Below are 22,650 nucleotides of genomic sequence, written 5' to 3'. Positions count from 1 at the left end.
CTGGAGGAATGGGCCAAAATTCCAGCAACTTATTGTGAGAAGCTTGTGGAAGGCTACACAAAACATTTGACCCAAGTTAAACTAAAGGCAATGCTACCAAATACTAACAAAGTTTATGTAAACTTCTGACCCACTGGGAATGTGATGAAAAAAAAAGATGAAAGAAATCATTCTCTCTTCTATTATTCTGACATTTCACATTCTTAAAATAAATTAGTGATCCTAACTGACATAAGACAAGCAATGTTTTCTACAATTAAATGTCAGGAATTGTGAAAAACTGAGTTTGGCTAAGGTAAATGTAAATTTCCGACTTCAACTGTAGGTGGTACGTGTCTAAGTAACATCCACATGCATGCCAGGACCCAAGGTTTCCCAGCAGAACATTGCCCAGAGCATCACACTGACTCCACCGCCCTGCCTTCTTCCCATAGTGTTTCCTGCTGCTATCTCTTCATCAGGTAAATGATGCACAAACACACGGCCGTCCACAAACATGATTCATCAGACCAGGCCACCTTTTTCCATCGCTCCATGGTTCTGACACTCACGTGCCCATTGCAGGCGCTTTTGCTGGTGGACAAGGGTCAGCATGAGCACTCTGGCCGGTCTGCGGCTACGCAGCCCCATACGCAGCAAGCTGCGATTCACTGTGTGTCCTGAAACCTTTCTATCATGGCCAACATTAAGTTTCAGCAATTTGTGGGATCGGACAAGATGGGCTAGCCTTCGCTCTCCACGCGCATCAGTGAGCTTTGGGCGCCCATGACCCTGTCACCGGTTCACTAGTTGTCCACTTTTGATAGGTATTAACCACTGCATACTGGGATCACCCCATAAGACCTGCTGTTTTGGAGATGCTCTGACCCAGTTGTCTAGCCATCACAATTTGGCCCTTGTCAAAGTTACTCAGATCCTTATGCTTGCTCATTTTTCCTGCTTCCAACACATGAAATTCAAGAACTGATTGTTCACTTGCTGCCTAATATCCCACCCCTTCACAGGTGCCACTGTAATGATATAATCAATGTTATTCACTTCACCTGTCAGTGGTTTTAAATGTTGTGGCTGATCAGTGTATGTCCTGTCATAATACACATACAACTAATATATATATATATATATATTTGGAATTGTGCTGTGTTCATTTTCTGTTGTACCAACTCTGTTAGTAGGATAGGTTGTGTTAATGACCGAAAAACAATAAATACATCTGAATGAAGCATATTTTGCACACTCATGAGATTTTGCGATTAATCACGATTATCTACAAGAAAACATACGATTAATCGTGATTAAAAATTTTAATAGTTTGATAGATATATATATATATATATATATATACACACACACACACACACTTTAATGGCGTTATTACTGGTTTATAACATGAGCGCAATTGTTGTACTCATACCTGTTTACATTTCAACTTTAAAACCAGAGAATAATAAGTCTTATGTAATCACAGGCTTCTTACATTGTCAGATTTTGACTAAGCTTGTTTTTGTTAGTTATGAGCATCTTGATCAGTGTCATGCTCCATGTCGTCTGGGAGAGGTGCAGCCTTGCTGCTGCTGTGTTTCTGCATCGCAAATCCACCGATTTGCACAGTGATCTTGCCATAATTAAAATGAAGGGTTTGATGTACTGCAGCACTTAACAGCAGGACATAACACTTTTCTTCAACAAGCTATAACGCTACAATCTACTTGCCGTTTGTTGCCATTGATCTTCTCGCCTATGTACTGTAGATATGTTGCTCTGTTGTCCTGTGAACGCTCAGCACCACTTCTCCTGGGAGGAGACGGTTTCACAGCTCTCAATGTTGCGCTGCTTGGTTTTAATTACACTATAATGTGTTTGTTTATGAATCATACGATACATATCGTACAATATGTTGCAATATTTTTTACACCCCTAATACATATGTATTAGAAGTTACATACAGTTGATAAATACAGTAATACCATAATGTGAGATTGAGAGAGAGAGAGAGAGAGAGAGAGAGAGAGAGAGGACTGTCAATCGATTACAATTTTTAATCAAATTAAGTGCATGATGTGCCGATTCAAAAATCGAATTAATCCTAATAAATCACATACCAATATTTACTGAGAAAGGCCAGCGATAAATGGTAATTGAGAATAATTTAAACAATTATAAATATAATACAGTATATAAGCCTAATAAATATTATAATTCAGATAATTAAAAAAAATACATAATATTGCAACAGACAAATAAAGCATTTAGACAATACAAAAAGGGGGTATGACTGAGGATATGATTAATTGCGTTAATGTTTTCTATCATGTTTCATCTAATTAATCACACTAAATTAACATGTTAAATTGACAGCCCTAATATATATTTATATTGGACATGGAACCACAGTAATACCATGGTGCATGTGGTAATCTTCCAGTACCATGGTATATGGGTTGTTGGCATGAAATTTCAAGTAGTATCATTAGTGTGACATCAAATCTAAAAATTCTTAAATTAAATCTAAAAATATTCAAACAATATTTGTTTTAATATTTGTGCTGTAAATATACATGCTGTTTTTAAGATCTCATGAATAGTGGAAGACATAGAATGTTTGCAAGCAACATTTAAATCACAAATATTATTAGATACATTTTTCCAGGTATTATAGACCTCCTTGGTAGATTCAAATGAAAAATTATGATTTTTGAATGTCTGTTCGGGAGACGTTCATTTCACAAAACAGTCATGCTGCAGTTAAAATTAGGCTTGCTTGAGCATTAAGTGTCGTTTCAAGTTCTGGCTTTCGGGCATGGACGTGTTTTTAAAATGTCAATTGGTATTATTAGTTAGCAGCGATAATGTATGATGCCCAAAGGCATAGGGTGTCTTATTCATTGTGAAACTGTGTTTTCTTAATGGCATGAATCACACTGTAGGCCTAGACTTTAAATGCACGGCCCGCCACTGATTGAACGGTTGTATATACAGTTGTGCTAAAAAGTTTGCATACCCTGGCAGAAATTGTGAAATGTTGGCATTGATTTTGAAAATATGACTGATCATGCCATTTATCATCACATAGTTGTTTGGCTCCTTTTTAAATCATAATGATAACAGAAATCACCCAAATGGCCCTGATCAAAAGTTTACATACCCTTGAATGTTTGGTCTTGTTACAGACACACAAGATGACACACACAGGTTTAAATGGCAATTAAAGGTTAATTTCCCACACCTGTGGCTTTTTAAATCGCAGTTAGTGTCTGTGTATAAATAGTCAATGAGTTTGTTAGCTCTCATGTGGATGCACTGAGCAGGCTAAATACTGAGCAATGGGGAGCAGAAAAGAACTGTCAAAAGACCTGCGTAACAAGGTAATGGAACTTTATAAAGAGGAAAAGGATATAAAAGATATCCAAAGCCTTGAAAATACCAGTCAGTACTGTTCAATCACTTATTAAGAAGTGGAAAATTCAGGGATCTCTTGATACCAAGCCAAGGTCAGATAGACCAAGAAAGATTTCAGCCACAACTGCCAGAAGAATTGTTCAGGATACAAAGAAAAACCCACAGGAGAAATACAGGCTGCTCTGGAAAAGGATGGTGTGGTTGTTTCAAGGAGCACAATACTTGTTGACCTCTCTCCAAACATAGTGCTTATGGTTGTGACCATAAAGCTCTATTTTGGTCTCGTCACTCCAAATAACAGTGTGCCAGAAGCTGTGAGGCGTGTCAAGGTGTTGTCGGTCATATTGTAACCGGACTTTTTTGTGGCATTGGCTTCTTTCTGGCAACTCGACCATGCAGCTCATTTTTGTTCAAGTATCATCGTATTGTGCTCCTTGATTTAAAAAGGAGCCAAACAACTATGTGATAATAAATTGCTTCATATGATCACTATCCTTAAATAAAAGACCGTTTTTTTGCATGATCAGTCATATTTTCAAAATCAATGCCAAAATTTCACAATTTCTGCCAGGGTAAGCAAACTTTTGAGCACAACTGTAAGCAATATCACACTCACAATCGTGCTATATGGCCCTAAATCAGCTGATGTAGGGCCATATCGCACTCTTGCTCGTGTGATATTGCTTTAAAAAAATAAATATATATATATACACATATATATACACACACACACACACACTACCGGTCAAAAGTTTTGAAACACTTGACTGAAATATTTCTCGTGATCTTAAAAATCTTTTGATCTGAAGGCGTATGCTTAAATGTTTGAAATTAGTTTTGTAGACAAAAATATAATTGTGCCACCATATTAATTTATTTCATTATAAAACTAAAATTTAAGTTTTTGAAATTGATGGCTTGGACCAAATAATTAAAGTGCTCAACATAGATGGGAACTCTTTAAATGCGGTTTAAAAAGCATCCCAGGGTGATACCTCAAGAAGTTGGTTAAGAAAATGTCAAGAGTACATGTCTGCAAATTCTAGGCAAAGGGTGACTACTTTGAAGATGCTAAAATATAACAGTTTTGATTTATTTTGGATTTTGTTTAGTCACATAATTCCCATAGTTCCATTTATGTTATTCCATAGTCTTGATGACTTTATTATTCTAAAATGTGAAAAAAAAAAAAAAAAAATATTATAATAAAGATTGAGTAAGTGTTTTTAAAACTTTTGACCGGTAGTGTGTGTGTATGTGTGTATATATAAATATATATTTATTTTGTCACACTAAAGGAACACTAAGTGAACTGTAAAAAGCTAAAAGAATTTTAAAAATGGTGAAAATGTGGAAAATTGTGAGATCAGACACATGACAAACTATATTCACTTTCCCTTATACACATTTGTATTTTATTGTATTTTAACCCAAAAACTTGGTAAAGGAAAGGCAAATTTTTATTTGTTATTTTTTATATACCTATCTGATACCATCACTGTACCATGGTACCAATACAGTACTTTTTTGGAAAGTTACATAAACACAGGTATATTCACACACATCATAGTGACAATCTCTTATAACTGCACTGCAGGTAGTGATTCAAAGATCAACATATCCACAACAGATCAACATATGTTTTCTAAAACACCTAAGGACTCATTATGAATAAATTAGCCATCATCAGCAATCAGAAACTAAGCTTACTCAAGTCGTACACACCTGCAAAGGCTTATGCCATCAAAGTGAAGAGATGTACATGCTCTATCAGCTACAAAATCATCCTCATCGGAGACAGTCTGAGCTTACAGGACATTTCTCTGACAATCAGTTAAGAAACATCCAGTGTTATCAGAATCAAAGAGGCCTGAAGCAGGAATCCAGGCTTTAATTCACTGTTTAACAAAACAACAACAAAGCGCAGACTCTCTCTAAAGGTATTCCGCCACAAGTTATCAGCTTGCATCACGGTGATGGAATCTTCGGGACTGATGGGCCACAGCAGGGGGGATCATGTCATGTCAGCTGCAGACATTTAAGTCTGGTTGGAAGCCGCAGCTTGTAATTGACAGCCATTTTCTTTCTGCACACAGGAGGTTATTCAAAATATTGCTACTATGGTCATGGTTCAGGAGGTGGGAGTAAAGTGTAGAAACCATCTTTTGATGGTTTGTAGAAACAAATTGTGTGTAATCTGGCTAAAATGCAAATTGAAGCTATCGTTGTTTTTCCACCATCAGGGCTGAATGGTTCTCATTGCAAATCATGCCGTTCTGTGCTGGTCCATGCCAGTTGGCATGGTTACGGTTTCTTTTTCCACAGTTGGCGATGCCGTGAGAGGTAAACACATTGAAGCGAGTGCGCTATGGAGGATGATATTCCAGTTGTAAGGACTGCTTTTGTCCTTGGTTTTACGTTGCTTAAGCACAGGAAAGACATTTCCCATTTCGCAAAAATGAAAGCAAAGAGAAAAATGCAAGAGGTTTACCATCATTTGCTGAGGGGTCAGTTACACATTGAATCGATGACATCATATCATTGGTGATTAGATCGATGGATCATTACACCCCTAGCGGGTACAGTTAATAAAGTAGGCATTTTACATAATTCAAAGCTAAAAACGCAACTCGCTTTTGGCACAACTCTGAGGACATTTCAACCTGAAACTGGAGCTCAAACTAGCCAACACTCAACAAATCTTTCAGCTTCGGCCACTGGGGGCAGTGGCTTGAAATTGGTATGCACAAACCGATTTCAGCAGCAGAACTTTCTACCTACTGTCACTGTATTCACACTGCGATCGGTCAGTTACACACTGAAGTTTAATACTTAGGTTTTTAAATAATAACAGTGATTCTTGCCTATCGACCTTGAGAAGAACCAAAAGCAATCTGTGTATTTAAGCCAAGTATCTTTTTACAAGTCCTGAACATGAGTTTTCCAAATATCTTACAGTACTGGAGAGCTAAAGCGGGCTTATAAAACTAGCTGGCCTGAGCCACTGTTCTGCAGTTGATGGATTCAACAGAAGCACAAATGACTAAAAGCCAAGAGCCGCAGAGCTTTTTGTTTTATACAGTCTCTCCCTTTGACTAATGCCTCCCACGGTGCAGTGTACAGGAATCACACACATTGTTTGCTGCTGCTCCACAAAGCCAATGATCGGAGAGTGTGCTGGAGAGGGGGATGACAATAGGTTCTGTCTCGTGACTGTGAGGTTTGAGTCGTGTGCAATGAAACAAAACACAGTTCCATCAGCATTCACACTCACACACACGGAAAAGAACAAAGAATGGCAGAAGGGTAAGGATATGAACACATACAGCAAATTCCCAGAATTTAATGACATAAACACAAAGACACACACACACACACACACACTGGGTTCAGCAGGGAAATTGTGTTATCTTCAATATTATATGCTCAACGTGTGCTGTCTGCTTTGATTTAGCACCTGATTAACTATAGGAATTACGCAAATAAGGTAATAGTGCAAACACAGCCAAATATTTTTTGCTGAATGCAATTTGCATTGCATAATTCCCATCTTGCAGGCCAATTCTAGGTTGTGTAGTATGAAGCAGACTAACACAATCGTGTATACTTCGCACAGACTGTTCAGCATCACTCCACCACTGCGATCCAGACACCTGAATCGGTTCTCCAAAATGCCGAAACTAGGCTTGACTATATACAGTTGTGGACAAAAATATTGGCACCCTTGGTAAATTTGAGCAAAGAAGGCTGTGAAAATGAATCCTTTTTATCTTTCATTCAAAATATTCACAAAAATGTATCCTCTAATGGATATAAACAATTGCAAACACAAAACAATTTTTATCAAAAAAAGAAAAAAAAAAAAAAATTTTGTGAAATATATGTGTGACACAATTATTGGCACCCTTTTATTCAATACTTTGTGTAACCTCCCTTTGCCAAGATAACAGCTCAGTGTTTTCTCCTATAATGCCTTATGAGGTTGGAGAACACATGGCAAGGGATCTGAGACCATTCCTCCATACAGATTCTCTCCAGATCTTTCAAATTCTGAGGTCTACGCTGGTGGACTCTCCTCTTCTGTTCACCCCACATGTTTTCTATGGTGTTCAAGTCAGGAGACTTCGATGGCCATGGCAGAACCTTGATTTTTTGGTCAGTGAACCATTTTTGTGTGTTAATTTTGATGTTTGTTTTGGATCATTGTCCTGCTGGAAGATCCATCCACAGCCCATTTTAAGCTTTCTGGCAGAGGCAGTCAAAAAATATTATCTGTTGATATTTGATAGATAGATGTCATGTATCTGAACAAGATGTCCAGAACCTCTGGCATAAAAACAGCCCCACAACTTTAAAACTCCACTGTGGGCATGGGGTACTTTTCCATATGGCTACCTCTCTGAGTGAGCCAAACCAGTCTCTGGTGTTTGCTGCAAAAAAGCTCTATTTTTGTTTTATCTGACCATTGAACTCGGCCCCATTTGAAGTTCCAGTAGTGTCTTTCAAACTGAAGATGCTTGAGTTTGTTGTTGGATGAGAGCAGAGACTTTTTTCTTGAAACCCTCCCTAACATCTTGTGGTGATGTAGGTGGTGATGTAGGTGACATCTGACTGTAGTTTTGGAGACTTTCTGACCCCACGACCCAACTAATTTCTGCAATTCTCAAGCTGTGATCCTTGGAGAACTTTTGGCCACTTGAACCATCCTCCTCAGCATGCGTGGAGACAATATAGACACAAGTCCTCTTCTAGGCCAATTCGTAACATCTCCAGTTGATTTGAACTTCTTAATTATTGCCCTGATGGTGGAAATGGGAATTTTCAATGCTTTAACTATTTTCTTATAGCCACTTCTCATTTTGTGATTGCTGCACATCATAACTATATTCTTTGGTCTTACCCATTGTGATGGATGACTAAGGGAATTTGGCCTGTCTGTTACCTCATATTTATACCCCTGTGAAAAAGTAAGTCATGGCTGAACAATTTCATGATCCTAGTCACCCAGGTGTACTAAAAACGGTAAAATATGAATGGGAATATACTTCAGATATATTTTACTCATAAGAATTTCTAGGGGTGCCAATAATTGTGGCAGTTTAGGAGAAAAATATTTAATTATGATTTTTCAATTAGTTTACTTCAAATAAAGGTTAGATTTGTGTGAATATTTTGAATGAAAGATCAAAAGGATAAACAAAGGATAAACAATAAAGACATATTTTGCACAGCCTTCTTTCCTCATATTTACCAAAGGTGCCAATATTTTTGGCCACAAATGTAAGCCTGGATATATGCCTGGATAGAAAGCTCCTTTCCATCATCATTTGATAAGTAACTGCTGACATAGTCAATAGAAAATTTACATAAACATTTCAGAATTCAGTTTTCCAGCTTTTCACAGGTGGTAACAGCACAACGTTAAATGCCCCAGCCAAACAGTCCTGACTTTTGTGAATGGGGCGCAATCTATAACAAGCCTCATTTGCATAGAAAGGATGCATATTTGCGCTAAAAGAATGGCAATTACTTAATTTCAAAATTTCAGCATATTTTGTGCCTGCTTAAACTGGATTGCGGATGGTTCGTAAATAAAACGTACAAAATAATCCTATGTACAAAGGTTGTGAAACTCAAGTGAATTTGTGCCAAATAGTTGATCTGCCCATTTTGTGAATGAAAACAGTGAATATGCAAGACCTACAGAAGGAGACAATCATGACAGTTTGAGAAAACCTCACAGAGAGAAAGGAAGGAAACAAAGCCAGAGGAATAATGGCAAACAAAACCCCTTACATGCTCACACACGTGCACACACAGAGACAGCTACACAAACACACAGCGCCATTCTTTTGTCCGTGTCACTTCCTTTCCAAACACAACACAGAAGCTCCAAAGTGCCTGCAGAAACTTGGGCTCAAAAAGGAGAACAAGATCTTCAAACAACCATAAGAGCCTCAAACAAACATAAGAGCCTCCTTTGTGCAGTTTATAAAAACATACGCACTCAATCTACTGTTCCTGATGCACTGGCAAAAAGAACTCCCAAGACAAATGTAAAATGGGCATTTTGTTTTTCAACACAGCTGTAAGCTTTCCCACATATAAATGAGCAATTTTGTCTTTTCCGATAATTTTTTAAACATCCTTGTTGATGACTTCAATATTAAAATGACAAATTCAGCTTGTAAACAAAACTGTGTAAAAAATCTGAAATCGGCATTAATAGGGCTGGGTACTGATACACATTTCCCGATTCAATTAGATTCCGATCCACAAGCTCTCGATTCGATTCAGTTTCGATTTCGATTCGATTCAATCCAATATCGATTTGTAAATTTCAGTTATAACGTCCCTTTTTGCTTACATATACAATAAATTCTCTCCCAGCTAATGCTGTTAATATTACAAGGGACCTTTTCACTTGTAGGTACTTAAGGAAAATATTAATTTTACTAATTATATATTTTTTTAAATGAACAAATAAATGCATTCAATCAATAAATAAGATGTTTTCTTTCGTATACTGTATTATTTTTTTTACGTATTTATTGTTAAATTGCATAATTTGTGCTATTTACAAGCATTTACATTGATTTGATGAACACGTGCTAAAACCGGTACTGTCCCTTTAATAAAAACTGCATTTCTGTAAACAGCGCCTTTAAATGAGCGCATGTTAACTAGAGAGGGCTCGAATGGCTTTACCTCATCTGTGTGATGCATGATTAGAATGAAATGTTTTTTTTGTAGTTGTTTTTGATCAGCAGCTGACTGTAAAGAACAGAAAGGGTATTAAGAGAGACAGTATTCAATGAGAAATGGGTTGCGTGGATCTCGTCTTTGGACACACATTACACGGAACAACTTTTACTCTCAACATGCTGTTAAAGGATCTCGTTGCTGAATACTCTTCAGTATTACTCATTACTACACTACACAATCACTGCTGACAGAAATATGAACATTTACCAGCCAGCTGCAAATATATTCACTTTAGTCGCACAGCGCGTAATTTGGTTGCAAATGCGAGTGATTTCCTCTCATTGTAGTAGAGGGTTGCGTATTGAGTGAAAGATCGATCTTGGGATTTAAGAATCAATATCGAGAACGTTCAAATGAAGACTGCGATTAATCAGAAAAACAATACTGTAACAACGTTCCTTGTTGGGTGTAAAGGAGGAAGCTGGGACCTGGTTGAACAATACACGTAGACAATTATTGATGCACTCTCCTGTGACACAATAAGACACTGCTTCACACTGACAAGCAGATACACACACACACTACTGCATTTCACTCTCTCTCTGGTGTCCCCGGCTCCTCCTTATCTCTCTCTCTCCCGCTGATTGGGGCAACTCAGCGCCAGGCATGCATCCTCACGGCTCGGCCACGCCCTCCTCCTCGTCATCACAAATATTTTTACCCACCCCTAGGCATTAATATCTTGAGTAGTTGTGCTCATAAGGTACATTTATCTAATTTTAAGGACTTTCAAGATATTTGACCAAGAAAAATATCTTGAAATATATTTATTATTACTTGCAGTCCAAAATAGTTTTAAACAGTAAGATATTGTTCCATCAGCATAAAGTCTGGGCTGAACATTGAAGCTTATTCTGAGAAGACAGAAAAAGAGTGTGTGACTGACATGTCGTGTGACCAACCACTGTTCGAATTTGTTTGTGATGTAGCGTGGGGTAAATCTGAAATTTTATACAACTATGAGAAATAGGAATTTACAGGCGTGCTCAAAGATATCACACTTGCTTTAAGGTGTCTCATAAAAGTTCTTAAATATCTTTCAAAGATTTGATAAATCTTGGTGAAGATTGGAGGTGTTGGTCAGAGCCACCCTACCCTACAGGATAAAACAACACTCACACTTCGTCTTTTGCTGTATCTTAAACTATATTCAGACGGGACTATTTTTCAGGACAGAGAAATTTGTGTTTCACAGACGTACTTTGTGGTTTTAATCCTGTCCGAATCTGACAAGTCTGTGTTTTTCTCACACAAACTCCGTAAAAATTCCAATGTAAATTACCTACTGTTTTTCTGGTAACTCAAGGGTCCTCTGAGAAATCTAATCCCATCCAAATGCAAATGTCTGTGATTGCTGATTATTGAATTTTCACAACGCTTTTCAAGCATTTTTACCTACTCGATCTACCATCTAGAATGCCTGCTGCACGCCTTTCAATATGGATGTAGATTTGTTTTTCTCCATCAGATGGAAAAATGAGAAAATACAATTATAAAGGAGAGCCAAATCACAGAAACTGCTCAGACTGGCCACTTTAATATCAGTGTCAGGTAAAATACTCATCGTAATTTCTCCTCTCAATTACATAACGTTATAATGATATAATTCACAGATTAAGTATAATTTATTTTAGTGGGTTTATAATAAGCAGCCACTTCTATAAACTACTGAAGTGAAGTTTATTTTTTTTATAGGCTTTTTAAAATAAGTACTTTATAATGTATAATCAAAAATTGCAGCTCTATCTGTCTGGGTTTGAACAGATTTAATGGAGGGCCTGGAATCAAAGAGTCTTCAAAAGCTTTTCAAAGAATTCCCTGCTTCACTTCTTGCTTTGATTCGCACAGTCAAAATAATTGGCCAGGTTCTCCTCGCCTTTCGCCGCTGATGCGAGGGGTTTTAAGTTTCTGTGTGAGTTCTGACGGTTCAGGTCATGTACTTTAAATCACGTCAGTCTGTCTGGGTGTGTGTCCAATGGGAGTCATGTGAATGAATTTACTAAATACTAGTGATAAACGCATTAGTCAATAAAAGTCTGTGTAGAATATAAACAATGATACACTCATTTCTTGCTCCTATAAGGATCTTTTAAAAATATGATTCGGGCAAATAACTAGGGGTGTAATGATTCACTCGTTTGCTCGATGCATCTCAGAATCGTTTTAAAATTCTAAAAATCAAATGAATCGCGACTCGACAAAACAGTGTCAAGTATCAAATAATATACAAATATTTAATTAGTTACATGTGCGATTTAACAAGTGCTGTGTTGTTCTCTAGCGTGTGCCCTCAGAGCTCTCCCCTCACAGATTCACACTGCACTCTTCTGTCGCCCTTCATGGGATCACACCCGCTCTCAATTTTGTCCATAACTCTCATTGAATTTTTCGGAACAGCTTTTGAGCACCTCGTCTCTGATCTCTCCTCAGGACGGCCACTGACTATCACATGAGCAGATGACAGCTCACGCTCTGGTCTCGAGTGAAATGTGCTTAAAGCACTGTACAGCTGCCAACTCATTGCGTGGCCACTACTGAAATAAAATGCTTTGTGGGGAAACTTGGCCATTATTTTCTATAACATAAATATTGGCATTTTACTGGTATCATTGTTAAGTTGGGGCCTTGGCATGCAGAAAACATTTAAGTTGAAGTCAAGTTGATGTTGCTTTTCTCTTTTACTTTTTTGTATATGAGGCCTTGAGGTAACTGAATGTTACTTTAACGCTGTAATATTTTAATTGTTTTACTTATTCAGGGTTCCCATGGTCATGGAAAAGTCATGCAAATGAATAAAATCCTTAAAAAATCATGGAATTGTTATAGTGAAATATGGAATAGTTTTGTAGTTTTGCTTGACTAAAATATTTTATAGGCACATTGCACAGCTGCTTTTGGTGCAATATCTTACGTATCTTGTCTTTTTCTTTCCTAAGACACATTAGGAGGAGTATTTAAAGAATGATATAAATACATTTAAAAAAAATACAGAAAAAAATCATTTATCGAATCGAATTTCATTGTGTATCAAAACGAATCATTCTGAATTTGCAAAATATCTTTTGAATCTAATCGAAAACCTATGAATCGTGAATCAAATCGATCCGCTTTCAACCCAAAGATTCACACCTCTACAAATAACCCATTTTTTCACTCAACAATTGATGTCCGCAGTGTAAACTGGATCTAAATGTAACATTCTGCAAGCATCAAATGCAGATAAAAAAATTGGCTTTGGCGAATAAAATTGTTAACTGTTACTTTTTTAGTAATTTATAAATAATGCATTGTCAAAATCGGCATGTATGCAAATACTGTCAAATTTTCAGAAAAAAAAAAAAATTAAGTAAGTGAATCAAATCCATGAGTTTCAAATGGTCTACTGAAAATACAATTCAGTGACCGCTTCCATAAAACATTTACTCATGGAAAATTTGCCAAAAAACTCTGAACCCAAACTTTTTTAGTTGTAACTCCAGAACTTACAGCCAACAAAATTAGTAGCCTGGTCTCATTTAGGTGAACACTGCAACGTTTTTGAAAAACTGAAATAACATGCTTTATTACACATTTGGCTGCAGTTTTAAAGTGAAATGTCCAGCGGGGGGCGCCAAAACAGAGCGAAATGAGGTTGTAATCAGACAAAGTTTTTAAGGTGAATTTTAGATGAAGGTTTTAATAAGTAAATGTACCTCCCTAACCTAATACTGTACCATAAACCTAACCAATAGTGTTCAAAAAGATAAATGAGGGTTTAACATAAAAGACATCCTTACCCTTAACCAACACCTAACCTTAACCGATAGTGTTTTAAAATGCAAATAAAAAATTAAAAAAATAAAACACATTACTGTAACTGAAGCATCCATGTCATTGTGTCATTTCTATGTCACTTTCACTTTCGTGCGCATTTTGCTGGACTCGAATTGCAGCCATCGAGTCCAAAGTCCAACGTTTTATCAGGTGAGCTACCAAGCAAGCTAATGACATAGGAATAAGTATGTATATGTAGGTTGGTCTGTAATACAAGTGTTAAAATGTTTCGTTTTTTAAATCAAGCATTAAAGTAAAGGTGTTTTGATATCATAACAGAGGGTGAGTAATAGACTGAAAAATATGTTTTTATAAAATCAAAATCAGCAATTGTACTTGTGATTTGTGTGACAATGATATATCCACTCAGTTGTTGTAGTGCCTCTAGTGTTCATTTCAAGAAACTGCAGCGAAATGCAGAAAGCGGCACGTACAAGTCAGTTTGCAAAACGTATATAGAATAACGTTCATTCTATGAGGTCTAACAAGGTTGAAAATGATGATATGAGGAATCACAAATCATAATTCCAGCATTTCTGTTCGATGTGGCATTTTACCAAAAGATTTCTGAGAGTGACACTAATTTTGAGTGGACTAATTTTAAGGAAATAGTACACTGTAGTGGCTAGTTAAAAATATTTATGGCCAGTATATTTTCTACTTGATAAAGAAAACTGGTACTAGCTAGCTTCATTATTGGTGACAATGAAACACTGTAGATATTCTCACAATGCTACCTGAAACAGGATTATTTACTCAATGACTAATACTCGTAATGTTGTCTTAACTGCCTACTTAATGCCTCTGCACACATCAGATGGTTTCTCTAGAACGACACAGAACTTTCTTATTGTTTTCCAGGCATGAGAATGGCAGTGCCTATAAATCATGCCACTACTGGTGCTGACAGGAAGTTAATTTATGGCATTTCTGCTACACAGCTTCATGTGTTTGGTTTGGGAGATGCTGAGCAGAAGATCACTGTGATAGGAAATTGTGTGGTAGTTTTTAAAGAGCAATGCATCAATTGATGAGACGCCATGAGAGCCTGAATGCATGTTTGAGATCAACTGATTCTTTCATCTTTCATTAGGTACTATAAAACAAATGCAAACCCAGCACTCTCTCAGCCCTTATGGATTCTGATGTACAGTCGCATGAATTGTGGTTTAATGTCAAGAAAAGCACCAAAAAGAGATTAGTCAAAGACCCTTACAAAAATGTAACCATAGTTTTCCACAAAATACCATAGTTACCTACAGGGCCATAACCAGGGTTTGAAAATTAGTCAGGCTCGGGGTGGGGTGCCAAGAATTGTACCACAATTATGTTTTTACCAACGACATTGTGAAAAATCAGCTACTAAAACGAATGAAGTAAATAAACCGAAATTGCGAAACCGTTACATTTGAGGCACAATACTTTCTTCCTCCAGGGGGCACTTGACGGCTCCAAAAAATGAATCCTCCATTGATCCGCATTCAAATCTCAGTACGTTTTATATCTAATTGAAGACATTTTTACACTGGATAGTAATTTTTAATGAAAAACTATAATTGCAATGATTCAAACCTGTGGATGGAATCCTGCCACAGCAAAATCATTTCTTAAACTACTCATCCATCCAGTAATAATAAATGACTGTGATGATCCATCCTGACCAGCGCTAAGAAAAGCAACAGGTGCCAAGTGACAGCACCGTCAGTGTGCTACTATAGCAGCGGTGTGGACTTCTGGCCAGTAATTTACAGCCGATTAATGATATAAAAAACTTTAATAATTAAAATAAAGAAAATTATTTAAGAATTAAAAAACTGAAAAGCTGGGTCCAAACAAGCATAATGATTGGCAGACAATTAATTCTTAGAGTTGGAAGTCAATTGGCGTTCCTTAATTTCAAGAATGGTTCACCAAATTGGGAAGGGTGGCGGCATTCGAAAAGATGTCATATAAACACAGCTTGGCAGTTAAGATGCATATTAAGAAATGGGACAAATACATGACCTTTCTGGAAGGCGCTCAGTGAGGGCCAAGTGGAGAGTTTCTTTTTTCTATTCGGGTTTATGTGCGTTTACTCGGGCTTGGACCACGGGAACGTTTGGGCCGTGTGGAGAGAAACTTTTTTTTTTTTTTCTATTCATGTTTACAATTGTGCTCAAAAGTTTGCATAACCTGGCAGACATTTTGGCAATGATTTTGAAAATATGACTGATCATGCAAAAGAACTGTCTTTTATTTAAGGATAGTGATCATATGAAGCCATTTATTATCACATAGTTGTTTGGCTCCTTTTTAAATAATAATGATAACAGAAATCACCCAAATGACCCTGATCAAATGTTTACATACCCTTGAATGTTTGGCCTTGTTACAGACACACAAGGTGACACACACAGGTTTAAAATGGCAATTAAAGGTGAATTTCCAACACCTGTGGCTTTTTAATTGCAATTAGTGTCTGTGTATAAATAGTCAATGAGTTTGTTAGCTCTCACGTGGATGCACTGAGCAGGCTAGATACTGAGCCATGGGGAGCAGAAAAGAACTGTCAAAAGACCTGCGTAACAAGGTAATGGAAAGATGGAAAAGGATATAAAAAGGTATCCAAAGACTTGAAAATGCCAGTCAGTACTGTTCAATCACTTATTAAGAAGTGGAAAATTCAGGGATCTCTTGATACCAAGCCAAGGTCAGGTAGACCAAGAAAGATTTCAGCCACAACTGCCAGAAGAATTGTTCAGGATACAAAGAAAAACCCACAGGTAACCTCAGGAGAAATACAGGCTGCTCTGGAAAAAGACGGTGTGGTTTTTTTTCAAGGAGCACAATACGACGATACTTGAACAAAAATGAGCTGCATGGTCGAGTTGCCAGAAAGAAGCCTTTACTGTGCCAATGCCATAAATGACAACACCTTGACACACCTCACAGCTTCTGGCACACTGTAATTTGGAGTGATGAGACCAAAATAGAGCTTTATGGTCACAACCATAAGCGCTATGTTTGGAGAGGGGTCAACAAGGCCTATAGTGAAAAGAATACCATCCCCACTATGAAGCATGGTGGTGGCTCACTGATGTTTTGGGGGTGTGTGAGCTCTAAAGGCACTGGCAATCTTGTGAAAATTGATGGCAAGATGAATGCAGCATCTTATCAGAAAATACTGGCAGACAATTTGCATTCTTCTGCACGAAAGTTGCGCATGGGACGCTCTTGGAATTTCCAGCACGACAATGACCCTAAGCACAAGGCCAAGTTGACCCTCCAGCGGTTACAGCAGAAAAAGGTAAAGGTCCTGGAGTGGCCATCACAGTCTCCTGACTTTAATATCATCAAGCCACTCTGGGGAGATCTCAAACGTACGGTTCATGCAAGACGACCAAAGACTTTGCATGACCTGGAGGCATTTTACCAAGACGAATGGGCAGCTATACCACCTGCAAAAATGTGGGGCCTCATAGACAACTATTACAAAAGACTGCACTGTCATTGATGCTAAAGGGGGCAATACACAGTATTAAGAACTAAGGATATGCAGACTTTTGAACAGGGGTCATTTCATTTTTTTCTTTGTTGCCATGTTTTGTGTTATGATTGTGCCATTCTGTTATAACCTACAGTTGAATATGAATCCCATAAGAAATAATAGAAATGTGTTTTGCCTGCTCACTCATGTTTTCTTTCAGAATGGTACATATTTACCAATTCTCCAAGGGTATGCAAACTTTTGAGCACAACTGTATGTGTATATACTCAGGCTTGGACCACGGGGATGTTTGTTGGGGGTTGGGGACTGGAAGGAGGATAGGGAATTATTGGGGGTTAAATGGGGGTAACGGTTGTCTCTGTGCATGCGTGCTTTGCTTTGTTCTGTACTGCGTTTGAGAGTCAATTAATACAAATTTTAATCTGAAGAATTAAAAAAACTGACAGTTGTAATCATTTGTACCTGTGGATGGAAAACAGCCACAGCAGTATCTTTACAATTATTGATTATACAGTGATAAACGACTGTTATTGTTCCATCCTGACATGCGCTGGGAAAAGTAACAGGTGCTACGTGACAGTGCCGTGCAGTTACAGTACCACTTCAGCAGTGGTGCTGATCTCTGCATAGTAATTTACAGCTGATTAAATGATATTAAAACTTTTTGTATAAATACTGAACTAAAGAATCAATGTGCTGCATACTATCTGAACTTGAGTGATATGAAATGACCAAACGCAATTTAAAAACTACAGTCGCGTGTTGTTCAGTTGTATATATATCTTAAAATTTTATTTTTTAATATGACAAATTTACCGAAGTCCTGACCTTTGAGATCTCGTAGCTGGATACGCCCATGGTAACCTAAGTTACTATGATAAAACTCAGGTTACTTTGGTATTAGCCACCACTGTCATCAAATAAAGAAATTAAACAAAAGGACAAAATGATTCTAAAAACTTGCACCATTTAAAGAAGATCCCATATTTATTTATTTTGATTTTACAGTAGTGACAGTAACTGTAGAAGCTATTGTATATTGGTGTAACTGGTCCTGCTCGACCCGTTCCGAGCAGGATTCGAACCGATGTAAGCTGGAATGTGAGGCGTGCGTGCTAACGAGGAGGCTAAAGGCAACAGCCTCTAGCGTCAGTCACTAGTGCACCTCTTGAGGCCAGGGGAGTGAGGTTTACACACACTGCACAGCTACTTACCAACTGGCCACCGTTACATTGGCAAAAACTACAATGCTGAAAAGAGAAAAGGCAGTTAGCTGATATTCTAGCCTAGACAAGATGGTTAGGCTGGTCTACTTTGATGGTTTTAGAATGGGTTTGTGCACTTGTCCAGCTGGTCAACCAGCTAAATCAGCTAAACACAAGACTTGCCAGGCTGACAGACCAGCTAAAGCACCTTAAACTAAGACCAGCAAACCACCTCAGGCTGGTTTAAAGCATTGTTCAGGTTCAATACAAATTAAGCTCAATCGACAGCATTTGCTGCATAATATTGAGTACCACAAACAATAATTATGACTCGTCTCTTGTTTATAAAAGAAAAAAGAAAAAGAAAAGAAGCAAAATTCAAGGTAGCAGTAAGGAAATTAATATGGAAGTTCCAGTACATAAACATTAAAATACACACGGTTTCAAAAGTATAGTTACAAGATGTAGCCATTATCAAGTAAACTTGATTTTAGTGTTAGCTCTTACCTTCCTTATCTGTGTAAAGTTATATTTAATATTACAACTTCATTATGGTAACGTAACGCTGCAAAACCCTGTAATCTGTTACCACTGTAATGTTGATAAATCCCTGATTTTATCACATTAAAATCTTGTTAACATGTAAACATTTACATCTTGTGAAACGGTGTATATTTTAATGTTTATGGACCGGCCCCATTTACTTCCATTGTACTGTAAGTGCCTTGCTGTAACTGTGATTTCTTGCTTTTTCTTTTCTTTTTTTTAAATAATAGACTAGTTCAAATACTTTTTTTTGGTGGCAATCAATATTATGCAAAAAATGCTGCTGATTGAGCGTAACTTGTATTGAACCTGGAATATTCTTAAAAATATTTTCATTAGCAGGGTATAGTTACCATTGTAAAATTTTGTAAGGAATTGACAAAGACTAAAACACAAAGATTTGGCCATCTTTTGGTGTCCCATTCATGGAAGGGTAAAAACATTCTCTGATCATTGAAGGGCACCAACCTTGTGGAGCCAGTGGCTACAGTGCCAACAGGAAGTGGCAGGAAGTTGGTGACGGTGGAGATGTAGGAGGTAGGACGAAAAAGGCTCTTATGTAATTGGGCTGGACGGGCACATTCTGTTTCTGCTATCCCGGTCAGGTTAGCTGCCCTTAAATCCCATCCTGCTTGTGGCAGCACTCCAGTCCTTCCTCAGCTGCAGTAAAGGAACAGAACACACGTCCCTCTCTAGCTGTCAGGAAAAAATGTGATTCTTGCGGCACATTTATAATACAAATGACGGGGAAATCAAAGTGTTGACTGATCTCTGTTTTCAAAAAGTGATGCAATGCAGGGGCACCTAATACGTTCTATTGCACTTTAAAAAATGGTAATGTTATGATTAGGATTAGGTTAGGTAATATTGGAAACATATTGTTTATTAGAAGGACTGTTCACCCAAAAATAAAAATTATCATATCATTTACTCACCCTTATGCCATCCCAGATATGTATGACTTTCTTTCATCTGTTCTTTCATCAAGATTTTTTAGAAGAGTTTCTCAGCTCTTTTGGTCCATACAATGCAAGAGAATGGGTGCCAAAATTTTGAAGCTCCAAAAATCACATAAATCAGCATACAAGTAATCCATAAGACTCCAGTGGTTAAATCAATATATTCAGAAGCGATATGATAGGTGTTAGTGTGAAACAGATCACTTTCACATTCTTGTTCTTGTGTTTCTGGTGATTGACATTCTTCATGCATATCGCTCCCTACTGGGCAGGGAGAAGTATTTCAAGCAAAAAAGGGACATAAATATTTATCTGTTTCTCACCCACACCTATCATATCACGTCTGAAAATATAGATTAAAACACTGGAGACGTATGGATTACTTTTATGCTGACTGTGCTTTTTGAAGCGTGAATATTTTAGCACCCATTCACTTGCATTGTATGGATCCACAGAGCTGAAATATTCTTCAAATAATCATAATTTGTGTTCTGCAGAAGAAAGAAAGTCATACACATCTGGGATGGCATGAGGGTGAGTAAATGATGAGAGAATTAACATTTTTGGGTGAACTATCCCTTTAAAGGGATAGTTTGCTTTAAATGTTTCAAATCTGCAAAAAAAGTATTATAATTAAAATGGCATTTTATTAAGAGTGACGTGACGCCATGTGAGGAGCAGATGTTTAGGCGACGAGCTCTGCACACTTTGCTAGCTTTTAGTTATTTTTGTGTTATAATCCGGTGAGATTTGATACACCCTGTTACATATTTGCTCTTTGAAGTCAATATGTCAAAAATTCAAAATCCTCGGGCTCTGGAGATATTAAAAGACACTTACGTGCTCAAGCTGAAACATCTGACGGGCCTGCGGACCGGGGACTCGATTTGAATGGTGCAGCAGGAGAAATCCAGCGTCAACTGTCCAACATGTTTGGGATGCTGACGAAAGTTGTTGCTGACTTAGATCTCGCTGTAATACGTCGATCGATTATGGCGATGAAACAAAATTCTCTGAGTTGGTTACAAGAGTAGCAGATGTTGAGAAGCGGATCGATTATCTGGAGTCATCGGAGAGGGAATTATCTGATAATCTGCTGGCGACCAAAGTTGATTTGGAACACGTTCTTGAAAAACTTAAAGATCTTGAGAATAGGAACTGCAGGAATAATATCCGAATTGTTGGAATTCCTGAGCATGAGGAGGGCAGAGATATGGTGCAATTCCTAGACGAGCTCTTCCCGAGTCTGCTTGACATAACAGGCCATAAGCTGGAAATCGAGCGAGCTCACAGGTTTCCAGCTCGTAGATCGGCTGAGGGAGACAGGCCCCGATCAATTCTGGCCAAATTCCTGAGATCATCCGATAAAGATCTTGTGTTACACGAGGCGAGGAGCAAAGGAAAGCTTTCTTGGAAGAATCACAACATTTTCTTGTTCCCAGACTTTGCGAATTCGACAAGAGAGAAACGTGATCGATTCAAGGAATGCAAGAAACTCTTGCAACAACGGAAGATCGCTTTTGCACTGATGTTCCTGGCCAAACTGAGTATAAATACGAAGGATGGCCGCAAAGTATTTTTATGCCCCAAGCAAGCACAGTCTTTCATAAAAACACTGGAGTGAGTAAGCCATTTGGTGTTTCTTCATGGGAGTGGACTGACTCGCTGTACTTAATCTTGGCTGTCTGAGGAAGCTGGGCACAATTTGTGTTTCTTTTTGTGTTGGTTCCGCCTAGCAGCTGGAGTTTGTTTTGTGAGTGATACTCCAAGAAACTTTGTATTGACGGAAGATCGCTTTTACACTGAAGTTCCCGGCCAGTTATAAGGATGACCACAAAATATATATATGCCTACAACAAGCAATGTCTTTATAGAGTTGATGGACTGAGGAAATCATGGTGTGTTTCTTATGTGGCCTCTGAGTCAACTCGACTAGTTAAATATATACTTGATCATCTGAGAACTGGGATGCCTGTTTTGTTTCTTTTTGTGCTGGTCCTGCCTAGCGGCTGGAGTTTGTTTTGTGGAGGAACATACACTATATTGCCAAAAGTATTCGCTCACCCATCCAAATAATTGAATTCAGGTGTTCCAATCACTTCCATGGCCACAGGTGTATAAAATGAAGCACCTAGGCATGCAGACTGCTTCTACAAACATTTGTGAAAGAATGGGCCGCTCTTAGGAGCTCAGTGAATTCCAGCTTGGTACTGTGATAGGATGCCACCTGTGCAACAAGTCCAGTCGTGAAATTTCCTCGCTACTAAATATTCCACAGTCAACTGTCAGTGGTATTATAACAAAGTGGAAGCGATTGGGAATGACAGCAACTCAGCCACGAAGTGGTAGGCCACGTAAAATGACAGAGCGAGGTCAGCAGATGCTGAGGCGCATAGTGCGCAGAGGTCGCCAACTTTCTGCAGAGTCAATCGCTACAGACCTCCAAAGTTCATGTGGCCTTCAGATTAGCTCAAGA

General features: G+C 37.9%; 1 protein-coding gene across 2 annotated transcripts in view; it reads right to left on the bottom strand.

Moving 5' to 3' along the window:
- The window catches only part of LOC127450868 (protein TANC2-like), a 225,407-nt gene that overhangs the window by 132,380 nt on the left and 70,377 nt on the right, over positions 1–22,650 (bottom strand). The window contains exon 1 of one of the 2 annotated variants that reach the window (XM_051715297.1): positions 19,684–19,729. The exons of the other annotated variant lie outside the window; for it this stretch is intronic. The gene's annotated coding sequence lies outside the window, so the exon portion shown is untranslated. Of the gene's footprint in view, positions 1–19,683; positions 19,730–22,650 lie in introns of those variants that run through there. 2 annotated transcript variants of the gene reach the window in all.

Source organism: Myxocyprinus asiaticus, chromosome 13 (genome assembly GCF_019703515.2).
Source record: "Myxocyprinus asiaticus isolate MX2 ecotype Aquarium Trade chromosome 13, UBuf_Myxa_2, whole genome shotgun sequence".
Taxonomy (NCBI): domain Eukaryota; kingdom Metazoa; phylum Chordata; class Actinopteri; order Cypriniformes; family Catostomidae; genus Myxocyprinus; species Myxocyprinus asiaticus.
This window is presented reverse-complemented; position numbering and strand designations above follow the sequence as displayed.